At 38.7% G+C, this 12,573-nt stretch overlaps 1 long non-coding RNA gene across 1 annotated transcript in view; it reads right to left on the bottom strand.

Moving 5' to 3' along the window:
- Window positions 1-978: 978 nt before the first annotated feature.
- Window positions 979-12,573, bottom strand: part of LOC138989147 (uncharacterized) — a 36,883-nt gene continuing 25,288 nt past the window's right edge. The window contains exon 3 of the long non-coding RNA XR_011465363.1: window positions 979-1,348. This is a non-coding gene — a long non-coding RNA (uncharacterized lncRNA). The remainder of the gene's footprint in view (window positions 1,349-12,573) is intronic.

Below are 12,573 nucleotides of genomic sequence, written 5' to 3'. Positions count from 1 at the left end.
CAAAGTTCAATAAATCATAATTATTTAATAAGGTTGTGCTCAAAGATCCATGAATAAAATAATTAAGAGAAATATGTTATTGGAAGTTTTGTTGCTTAACAAACTCAAATCTTGAAAAAGTGTTTTAAAACTTTTAATAACTGAACTAGCTAAACATTATTTTTAATTTTTAATTAAGTAATCTTTAATGCAGTAATAGTTAACTTCAATGTTCATCATTTTGAGTGATTTTTACTTCACTCTGTTTTATGTAAATAATGAAAGTAATTTTTCTTCCAATGATTTAACCTACTTTTGTTGTTATTTCATACTAGACTTTAAATATAGTAAAAAATAAATATGAGATTTTAGTGCCCCAGTACTGCTCAGAGAGGACTGGATAAAGCTGGACATTATTATGGGACAGACTGGGAACAAGGATGGCTTTGCTTACAGCCTTGATTTCCACTGTCAACTCTGCAAAATGAAATTCCACAACTTTATTTTCAAGTTCATTACCATTTTCACAATTATAATTAGATTTAAGGCTAAAGTGTATGCTTTAGTGAGAGGTATATAGTTCTGCTTCACATTGACAGGTAAGTGAATTCTAATATCTTGCAGACTAGTGAGTGAGAGTTTATTGCAGATAATGAACAAGATTCACAAATGCTGAAACAAAGGCTCAATGTGAAGAGTAAGAAAGAACATTTGGGGACTTCCCTCGTGTTCCAGTGGTTAAGAAGCCACACTTCCAGTGTGAAGGACACAGGTTTGATCCTTGGTCGGGGAACTAAGATCCTACATGCTGGGTGGCACAGACAAGAAAATTTTTTTAAAAAACAGAATTTTTTAATATACTAAAAAATATAAAGGAAGAAGGCTAAGCACATTTTATTTTTTTTTTAATATAAATTTATTTATTTTAATTGGAGGTTAATTACAATATTGTATTGGTTTTGCCATACATCAACATGAATCCGCCACAGGTATACACGTGTTTCCCATCCTGAACCCCACTCCCTCCTCTCTCCCCATACCATCCCTCTGGGCCGTCTCACTGCATCAGCCCCAAGCATCCAGTTTCATGCATCTATTCAAGAAAATAGCTCATGGTGATAATTGTAAGTAAGATATATTAAGAATGGACTTTACAGCTTCATTTTTTTTTTACATCGACGGACCCTGAAAGATAATATGGATCTTGAATATTAAAAAAGTTACTTTTGTTCCTTTACAATCATAATAGCATAGACCTTGAAGGCTTTTTCTAGTCTTAACTTGCAGATGGTAAGATACATCCTTATTCAGAAAACATGTGCACATACTTAATGTTAGGGCGAGACCTGTCAGTCACTCTTCAGGCACCCTGGCAACGAAAATAATATGACAGAAGGTAAATCTCTCAAATCATGTTTAAAATATGCTTCCATAAAACTGTTCTTACACTATTTGTATAGCACTAATCACATTGAAATGTCATTATTTTTCAAATTAACACTCTTCTCTGCAAGACCTTAAGTTACTTGAGAATGTGGGCTATCCCATACAAATTCTTTATCCTACACTTTGACTTTCTAAGGACCTGGTCCACAAAAGACTCTAAGGGAATATTTGTGGAGATGAACACCCTACACTGTAGTCAATGTAAGCACATTTGCAGATAAGCGGTTACCTGACTTAGTGAGTCAAAGACATTTGAAAACTGGAAAATGCCGTAGGGGTCACTTGAAAAAGCTCCTTATTTCACAGAGAAGGAACTAGAAGCCCAGAAAATATAAGACTTGTCCAGGGCCTGTACAGGACAAAGACAATCTTACTCTTCAATCCCAACTATGCCAGTCCAAGGAAGACCAAATGGTAGCCAGGGGTAATTTTTCCAGGGAGTATCTTACGTCTAATATGCAAAGGGAAAACCTGTGGGATATTCCTAAATTAAATCATGCTAGCAGCTGGAAGTTCAGTTTTGTAGAGGCCGTTTTGTAGACGTAAAGATTCTGTGTGTAGAAAAAGATAACTTACTTGCCTCCGCTAAGTATCTACTGGCCTCCAGTGCACAAAGTTATAAAAACATTAAAAATGCTAGAATATGTGTTTGTGTGTCTAACAGAAGGAGAGAAAATGAAAGAAAGAGAACAAGACTGGATGAGAAATATTCCCCCCAGAGTTATATTAATTTTGGGAAAACATAAAAATAAACAATAGCATTTAGTCATAAATATCTTTTAAAAACAAAAAGGAAAATATTACCTTTACTAATTCCTAATTTTTATGGCTAAAACCTATTGCTATTCCAGCTAAAATTGTCACTTGTCACTTTCTTGGCACAATGCACTTTCTCTATCAATAAAAAGTGACGGCCAAGAATCTGGCCTCTGAACCAAACTGAATCTGTTGACTAACCTAAATATATCTCAGTTTCCTTATTTTCAAAATGAATATAATAAAAGAATTAACCTCAGAGTATTGTTGTGATGATTTTAAGTAAGTTGATACAATCCCAAAAAAGGGCAATGCCAAAGCATGTTCAAACTATTGCACAAGTGCACTCATCTCACACCCTAGTAAAGTAATGCTCAAAATTCTCCAAGCCAGGCTTCAGCAATACGTGAACTGTGAACTTCCAGATGTTCAAGCTGGTTTTAGAAAAGGCAGAGGAACCAGAGAGCAAATTGCCAACATCCGCTGGATCATGGAAAAGCAAGAGAGTTCCAGAAAAACATCTATTTCTGCTTTATTGACTATGCCAAAGCCTTTGACTGTGTGGATCACAATAAACTGTGGAAAATTCTGAAAGAGATGGGAATACCAGAGCACCTGACCTGCCTCTTGAGAAACCTGTACGCAGCTCAGGAAGCAACAGTTAGAACTGGACATGGAACAACAGACTGGTTCCAAATAGGAAAAGGAGTACGTCAAGGCTGTATATTGTCACCTTGCTTATTTAACTTATATACAGAGTACATCATGAGAAACGCTGGGCTGGAAGAAGCACAAGCTGGAATCAAGATTGCCGGGAGAAATATAAATAACCTGAGATATGCAGATGACACCACCTTTATGGCAGAAAGTGAAAAGGAACTAAAAAGCCTCTTGATGAAAGTGAAAGTAGAGAGTGAAAAAGTCGGCTTAAAGCTCAACATTCAGAAAATGAAGATCATGGCATCTGGTCCCATCACTTAATGGGAAATAGATGGGGAAACAATGGAAATAGTATCAGACTTTATTTTTTGGGGCTCCAAAATCACTGCAGATGGTGACTGCAGCCATGAAATTAAAAGACGCTTACTCCTTGGAAGAAAAGTTATGACCAACCTAGATAGCCTATTCCAAAGCAGAGACATTACTTTGCCAACAAAGGTCCATCTAGTCAAGGCTATGGTTTTTCCATTGGTCATGTATGGATGTGAGAGTTGGACTGTGAAGAAAGCTGAGTGCCAAAGAACTGATGCTTTTGAACTGTGGTGTTGGAGAAGACTCTTGAGAGTCCCTTGGACTGCAAGAAGATCCAATCAGTCCATTCTGAAGGAGATCAGCCCTGGGATTTCTTTGGAAGGAATGATACTAAAGCTGAAACTCCAGTACTTTGGCCACCTCATGAGAAGAGTTGACTCATTGGAAAAGACTCTGAAAAGAGGGATTGGGGCAGGAGCAGAAGGGGACGACAGAGGATGAGATGGCTGGATGGCATCACTGACTCGATGGACGTGAGTCTGGGTAAACTCCAGGAGTTGGTGATGGACAGGGAGGCCTGGCGTGCTGCGATTCATGGGGTCGCAAAGAGTCGGACACGACTGAGCGACTGAACCGGACTGGATACATGTAAAACCCCTTAGAGCAGTATATGGTTCATGGTAAGTACTTAATAAATTTTAAATATGTATTTAACCTTTATTTAAATATTTATTTTCATAAATAAATACAGAGTGTATTTTAAAATGTATGTCTGATTCCTAAACACTGAATTCTTCAATATACCTCCTAATTTGAAATTTGGAAGGAAAGAAAAGGAAAAGAAATTTAGTGTTTAAAGAATTTCAAAGTCACTTGTAAGTCATCCCCTCCTCCTTCCTCAATTTGAATTCATTATTAAAAAGACAGAGAAAACTAAACTTATATACTTTTTTGCTTGAGAAAACAATTAATTAAAAACCAAAAAATGATTACTGTAGAACCATCTGCCTGAGGTTAGAATAAATTACTTTTATTTAATATATGGCAGTAGTAACTAGGGAGATGAGTGAAATCTGATGAGAAATATTCTTGACAAGGACTTACATTCATGCCTATACCTATCTACTCCCATTTAGAGTGAAAATATTTATAATTTTGTGAGCAAATATAATAAGAGAACTAATTCTGAAGCAAAAGAGATTAATGATTGTATCACATATTACATGTATATTTTATTCAACCAGTGTATTTGTTTAGGTAATAAGATACAAATTGATTTTAGGGCAAAGATGGGCAATATCAAGTCAAAGTTTATTTTAACTTGTCCAATATGTCTGGCAACCACACTAAGGAGAGTGCTTTATATTTAAAACTTACACATGGTAATAACTTTGATCAATATATGACAGATGATATAAACAAGTCACTCTGTATATTTGAATATATGTTCATACCAATATATACTTTTCAGTTTTTGTTAAGAGAATCACAGGTTTAGAACCTTACTAGTCTTCTAATCTAAGGGATTAGAAGTGCAATCCTTTCTTCAACACACTCAACAGACTCACTTTTCTTTTTGATGTAGGGACTAACTGTTCTTTGAGGGAAATAATTCTATTGTCAAAAGATCTAAATAAAATGTAGACAGTGCTTTGTTCCTATTGAATTAAAATCTCTCTTCCTGTGTTTTATGACCCATAATCAATATTAGGACCCTCTATAGTTTGTTTGCTTGTTTTTATTTTTTGCCCCTCAAATTAAACTTATGCATTCTTCTATATGGTCTTTAAAGCAACTGTCTTCCAGGTACCACCCTGAGCTGGGTCCTCATTTTGGGACACTAATTTGTCTGCAACTCTCTCAAAGTACAATACAATCTGACACGCATAGAGTAGAGTAGGATGATTACGTTCATCCTTTGGATACTGTCTATGTTAGAGGTTTTTAAGCATTCATATTATAGTTAATTTGCACTGGATATCTTACTTGAAGTCTTGCTTTATTGGTGCTTTTGAATTGTGGTGCTGGAGAAGATTCTTGAGAGTCCCCTGGACTGCAAGGAGATCAAATCAGTCAATCCTAAAGGAAATCAACCCTGAATATTCATTGGAAGGACAGATGCTGAAGTTGAAGTTTTAATACTTGGGCCACCTGATGTAAAGAGCTGACTCATTGGAAAAGATCCTGACGCTGGGAAAGATTGAAGGCAAAAGGCGGCAGGGTTGGGTTGGGGGAGAGGGGAGGTGCAGAGGATGAATTGGCTGAATAGCATCACCAACTCAATGGACAAAAATTTGAGCAAACTCCAAGAGACAGTGAAGGACAGGGGAGCCTAGTGTGCTGCAGTTCATGGAGGTGCAAAGAGTCAGATACAACTTAATGACTGAACAACAATCAACAAAGAGAATTTAATAATCTTGTTACTGGCTGTATAGTCAGGCCACCCAAGGTGGCTGTTCTCTTGCTCCCCATACAACCCCTGCTCAACCAGTGCATGCCTCACCTATACCCTGCTCACAAGACTGACCTTTCTACACACTTGCCCCAGGCCCCCACTAGTGATAATTCTTACCAAAAGGAAAGGGTGAGAGGTGTGCCTCTCTCCTGGTTTTCCAGTAACCAGTGAGCCCATTGTTGTTGCTGTTGTTGTTCAGTTGGTAATTCGTGTCCTACTCTTATGTGACCCCATGGACACGTTTTTGTGATCTCATAGACCCTGCCAGGTTCCTCTGTCCATGGGACTTCCCAGGCAAGAATACTGGACAGGGTTGCCATTTCCTTCTCTAGGGGATCTTTCCAACTCAGGGGTTGAATCCATGACTTCTACATTGGTATGTGGATTTTCAACCACTGATCCACCAGGAAAACCCAACATGTAAACCTACTTGATGTCTATTCCTTCAGAACTGGTAACTTCTCCCCACCCTCGAGAGAGAGAGAAGTCTCCTGCCATGCCCTGCACCATCTGCCACACACAGTGGGGTGTCACTCTCGGACCTTGTTTCAGACATGTAAGCTCCTCCATCCATTAAGCCGTTGACCTCTCAGTCTCAGACTCCAGGCTCTTTTGTTGGTCCTGAAGCTGGGCAAGTACAGGAATGTAAGTCTGACGGGTACAGTCCAGCAGTGGCATTTCCTACTTACTTGCTGCTGCTGCTGCTAAGTCGCTTCAGTCGTGTCCAACTCTGTGCGACCCAATAGACGGCAGCCCACCAGGCTCCCCCGTCCCTGGGATTCTCCAGGCAAAAACACTGGAGTGGTCTGCCATTTCCTTCTCCAATGCATGAAAGTGAAAAGTGAAAGTGAAGTCGCTCAGTCGCGTCCGACTCTTCGTGACCCCATGGACTGCAGCCTACCAGGCTCCTCCGTCCATGGGATTTTCCAGGCAAGAGTACTGGAGTGGGGTGCCATCACCTTCTCTGTCCTACTTACTTAAGAGGTTCTAATTTACTTGTCTTATTTCCTATTGCATATTGAGCAAAGTTTATTTATATTTTGATACCTGAGTATCCTTCCCAGTGTGAATTTGTAGAGATGAATTTAAAGGGTATATAATTCATAAAGACATGACTTCTCCACAATGATGAAAGTTGATGGCCTAAATAGATCATTCCAGAATATCAGGGATACCCAGGACTGTCAAGCTGACTTCTCAGCATCATTGGTATAGCACAGTGGAAAGCAATATTGAAGAAGTTTTAAAGAAAAGTTTTGGAGGAGTCACTCACAAGCACAAATTCTAGCTCTCACCTTTATACCTGCATGACTTCGAACATATTCCAAATCGTATTTCCCGATGATTTAATTATGGATAATTCCTACCTTGTAAGATGTGTCCCTTATGGCGGAAAGTGAAGAGGAACTAAAAAGCCTCTTGATGAAAGTGAAAGAGGAGAGTGAAAAAGTTGGTTTAAAGCTCAACATTCAGAAAACGAAGATCATGGTATCTGATCCCATCACTTCATGGGAAATAGATGGGGAAACAGTGTCAGGCTTTATTTTTGGGGACTCCAAAATCACTGAAGATGGTGACTGCAGCCATGAAATTAAAAAACGCTTACTCCTTGGAAGAAAAGTTATGACCAACCTAGATAGCCTATTCCAAAGCAGAGACATTACTTTGCCAACAAAGGTCCGTCTAGTCAAGGCTATGGTTTTTCCAGTGGTCACATATGGATGTGAGAGTTGGACTGTGAAGAAGGTTGAGTGCCAAAGAATTGATGCTTTTGAACTGTGGTGTTGGAGAAGACTCTTGAGAGTCCCTTGGACTGCAAGGAGATCCAACCAGTCTATCCTAAAGGAGACCAGTCCTGGGTGTTCACTGGAAGGACTGATGCTGAGGCTGAAACTCCAATACTTTGGCCACCTCATGTGAAGAGTTGACTCATTGGAAAAGACCCTGATGCTGGGAGGGATTGGGGGCAGGAGGAGAAGGGGACAACAGAGAATGAGATGGCTGGATGGCATCACTGACTCGATGGACGTGAGTCTGAGTGAACTCTGGGAGTTGGTGATGGACAGGGAGGCCTGGCGTGCTGCGATTTATGGGGTCGCAAAGAGGCAGACACGACTGAGAGACTGAACTGAACTGAACTGAAATTTAAAAAATTTTTAATCACTAAAAATTATTGACTTTGTAAAATAAATATAGAAAAAAAAATTGGGTTTATAAAAGCAAAAATTAAAAAGTGTGACAATAATGCTACAAAGGGTAAAAAGAATACTATGAAATTATACTATTAAAAGATTGTTACCCTATATGTGAAGTGGGAAAATATGACTTGAAGGAAAGCTGTGTCAATATAATGATTGGCATATTGTAAATCTATAGCAACAACTTAAACATATGTATTAACAATAATCCAAATTAAAGTAGAATAGTAGAAAATAGATGAAACAAAAACACCAGTTTTAAGATGGTAGCTTTAAAAATAAGTATATCAATAATTGCAGGGGTTTCCCAGGTGGCTCAGAGGGTAAAGAATCTGTCTGCAAGCAGGATACACTGGTTTGATCCCTGGGTCGAGAAGATCCCTTGCGCAAGGGCATGGCAACCCACTCCAGTATTTTTGCCTGGAGAATCCCATGAACAGAGGAGCCTGGCGGCTACAGTCCACAGGGTCTCAAAGAGTTGGATTGAGCAACTAACACTTTCACTTTTCATCCTAACCCCTAATGTGATAGTATTAGAAGATGGGGGGTGGGGGGGTCTTTGAGAAGTGATTAGGTCATAATGGTGGAAGCTTCGTGTATAGAATTAGTGTTCTTACAAAAGAGACCCAATGGGTTTCCCAGATGCCTCAGTGATAAAGAATCCACTTGCCAATGCAGGAGACACAGGTTCGATTCCTGGGTCAGAAAGATCCCCTGGAGGAGGAAATGGCAACCCATTACAGTATATTCTTGCCTGGAAAATCCCATGGACACAGGAGCCTGGTTGGCTACAGTCCATAGGGTCTCAAAGAGTCGGACACGACTGAGAGACTGAGCATACATGCAAAAGAGACCCCACAGATGTCTCTCACACTTCCTGTTATGTGAGAAAACATTGAGAAGTTCATCATCTATGAACCAGGAAATACGCTCCCATTAGACTCCAAATCTGCAGGCACTTTAATCTTGGACTGCCCAGCTTCCAGAAAATTAGAAATAAATGTTTGTTGTTAAGCCTTCCAGTCTATAGTATTTTCATTATAACATCCTGAATGAACTAAGACAAGGGTATAATTCTTCCCAATTATTTTGTGAGACCACCATAATTCTGATACCAAAAGCTGAAAAATACATTTTAAGGAAATAAAAAGCCTACCTCCCTCATCAATAAATACCCTTAAATGTATTCATTGTGATCAAGTAGAATTTATCTCAGAAGAGCAAGGTTATAATTCACTTTCAGAAAACTAATAACCGAAGGGAACTTCTGCAACCTGATAAAGGGCAGTTATACAAACCCTACATTATCATATTTAATGGTGAAAAATTAATACCTTCTTAACCACAAGATCAGGAACAAGGTGGGGATTTTCACCCTCCACTTCTATAGACTATTTCACTGGAGGGGCTGGATAAGGCAATAAACAATTACAAAAATATGAGAGACATGCAAGTTGAAGATTCAAAACAGGTTTCCTACCTGAACCAGGTTTTTTATGTACCTACATAAAATCCTGTTTAATCTATAAAAACCTACTAGAACTGATAAATAAGTTTAAGAAGGTCACAGAATAAAAGATCAATAGACAATAATCAATTGTATTTTTGTAAACTAGAGATGTCCACTTAGATATTGAAATTTTAGAAGCTACATTTGTAATAGCATAAAAAATATCAAACAATTAGTGAAATATTTAACAAAATAAATACAAGATTAGTACTCTTTGAAATTTAAAAACATTGTAAAGAGAAATCAAAGAGCTAAATAAAATAGAAACATACTAAGTTCACACATTAGAATACTTGAAAAATGTCAGTTTTCCTCCAATTGATCTATAGATTCAAAGAAATTCCAATAAAATCCCAGCTAGTTCTTTTGTACACATTCATAAGTTGATCTTAAAACCTAAATGGAAATGGAAATGACTTATAGTAGACAAATAATTTTAGAAACTTCGAGAAGGAAACACAAGAAAAAATTACTGCAAACCTGAGTGAGGAAATGATTTTTTAGGGTATGAAATATGTTCTGTTTTTTAAAAATGGCAAATTGTACTTCATCAAAATTATAAATGCCTGCTCTATGAAACAAAGGTGCTATGAGAGTGAAAAGACAAGCTATAGAATGGAAAAAAAATTGCAAAACACAAATCTCATTTAAAAAAATCTTGTATCTAGAATGTATAGAGAATTCTCACCACTGAATATTAAGCAAAAGATTTGAACCGACACTTTACCAAAGAAGATATACAAGGGGGAGTAAGTACATGAGAAGATTATCAACATCCCTTAGTTTTTATGGAAATACAAATTAAACACAGTAGGATAGTATACAGTAGAGAGCTTGTGTGCAGTCATGTCCGACTCTTTGCTACCCCATGGACAATAGACCTTCAGGCTTCTGTGTCCATGGGATTTTCCTGGCAAGAATCCTGGAGTAGGTTGCCACGCCCTCCTCCAGGGGATCTTTCCCAACCAGGGACTGGACCCATGTCTCCTACGTCTCCTACATTCCAGACAGATTCTTAGCGCTGAGCCCCTGAGGAAGTCCCAAGTACATCTAGATACCAGTATACATTTATTAGCAAGGCTAAATTTTTGGAAACGGCAACGACTGTCCAATGCTAGCAAGATGCTGAGTAACTAGAACTCTCATACATTTCTGGTGGAGATGCAAAATGGTAGAGCGACTTTGGAAATCATTTTGGCTATTTCTTATTAAGTTAAACATACCCTTGCCATGTGATCTAGAAATCCCATTTCTTTATATTTGCCCAGGTGAAAATAAAATGTATATCCACTCAGAGACTTCTATGTTAATGACTCTGGCAGCTTTATTCATAATCACCAAAAACTGGAAGCAATTCAAATTTTCACCAACTGGTAAATGATTAAGCAAATGTGGCACATCTACTCAAAAGAACATTCCCATTTTAAAAGAAACCAAGTGCTGGTACATCTAGTAATATGGATGTACCTCAGAAGCTTTATTCTGAGTAAAAGAAGCCAGACACCGAAGACTACATACTGTATAATTTCCTAAAGCCTTCTGGAAAAGGCAAAATTATAGAGACAGAAATCAGATGGGTGGTTAACAGGACCTAGGACTTGGGTAGAGAATTAACTGTAAAGGGCAGTGGGGTGGGGGTGGGGTGCCTATAGAGATGGTCTTTATCTTGATTGTAGTGGAGGATACATACTGTCTACATTTGTCAAAACTCATCAAACTGTGCACTTTAAAAGGGTGAATTTTGTTTATGTAAATTATCCTTCAATAAACCTGACTTTAAAAAAAACATTAGGAAGTATGGCATAACAATGTGGGTAACAGTGGCATTCACACTCAAGTTGATCTTTACAAGGAATGCCATTTGTATGTCTCTTGGTGCAATTTTGAGGTTAAACAACATGCTGAGTCCTTTATCTCTCAGGTTTGACCAGAGGTAAATACAACAGGAGATTGTGTCCAGGAAGCAGAGTGAAATCTCAGTGTTTGCCTTCTAGGTTCCCTCCCTTGTAGATCACTCTTAACTACCTGTGTCCCTTGATGAAAAGTTACACTTCTGCCAAGAAACTTTCTCTACCAAGATCCCTCTGTTCTGGGTCCCTGTAATCTCACTTTTAATCCTTCAGGTTTAGAAATACCTGGCTATTATTGGGGGTTCAGTATACTGCACAATCCTTTCTCGTTCCTCCACACCCTGCCAACACTAAATTATTCTCAAATTATTCAATTTGAATGTACCATTTCTTTATTGCCAGAATCCTGAATGATACAGAAAGCTAAGTCTTCTGGCCTCATCACTTTTTAAAAAAATTTTATTGGCGTATAGTCGCTTTACAATGTTGTACTAGTTTCTGCTGTACAGCAAAATGAATCAGTTATTATGTATACATACGTCCCATTTTCTTTTTAAATTTTCTTCCCATTTAGATCACTTCAGTGCATTGAGACAAGTTCCCTGTGCTGCTGCTGCTGCTGATGCTAAGTCGCTTCAGTCGAGTCCGACTCTGTGTGACCCCATAGACGGAAGCCCAACAGGCCCCGCTGTCCCTGGGATTCTCCAGGCAAGAACGCTGGAGTGGGTTGCCATTTCCTTCTCCAATGCATGAAAGTGAAAAGTGAAAGTGAAGTCACTCAGTCGTGTCCAACTCTTAGCGACCCCATGGACTGCAACCCACCAGGCTCCTCCATCCATGGGATTTTCCAGGCAAGAGTACTGGAGTGGGGTGCCATTGCCTTCTCCATAGACTAGGTTCTCAGTAGCTATCGATTTTATACACAGCAGTGTGTATCATTTTAAGTGTGAGCACTTTGGCTACCCTTTCACATATTTGATATTTAGTTTCTCCATCTGTTATATAATAATAGTAATAATAATGACTCATTAATAAGGTTATTAGGAGAAGGCAATGGCACCCCACTCCAGTACTCTTGCCTGGAAAATCCCAGGGACGGAGGAGCCTGGTAGGCTGCAGTCCATGGGGTCGCTAAGAGTGGGACATGACTGAGCGACTTCACTTTCACTTTTCACTTTCATACATTGGAGAAGGAAATGGCAACCCACTCCAGTGTTCTTGCCTGGAGAATCCCAGGGATGGCAGAGAATCCCAGAGCCTGGTGGGCTGCCATCTCTGGGGTCGCTAAGAGTCGGACACGACTGAAGCGACTTAGCAGCAGCAGCAATAAGGTTATTATGATAATTAAATAATGATGTAAGTTTTTAGTAATACTTTTTCCCTTTTTCATCTTAGTCTCTCTATTAC

This window comes from Bos mutus, chromosome 1 (genome assembly GCF_027580195.1).
Source record: "Bos mutus isolate GX-2022 chromosome 1, NWIPB_WYAK_1.1, whole genome shotgun sequence".
Taxonomy (NCBI): Eukaryota; Metazoa; Chordata; class Mammalia; order Artiodactyla; family Bovidae; genus Bos; species Bos mutus.
Note: the sequence above shows the minus strand (reverse complement) of the source record. Positions and strands in the feature narration are given on the sequence as shown.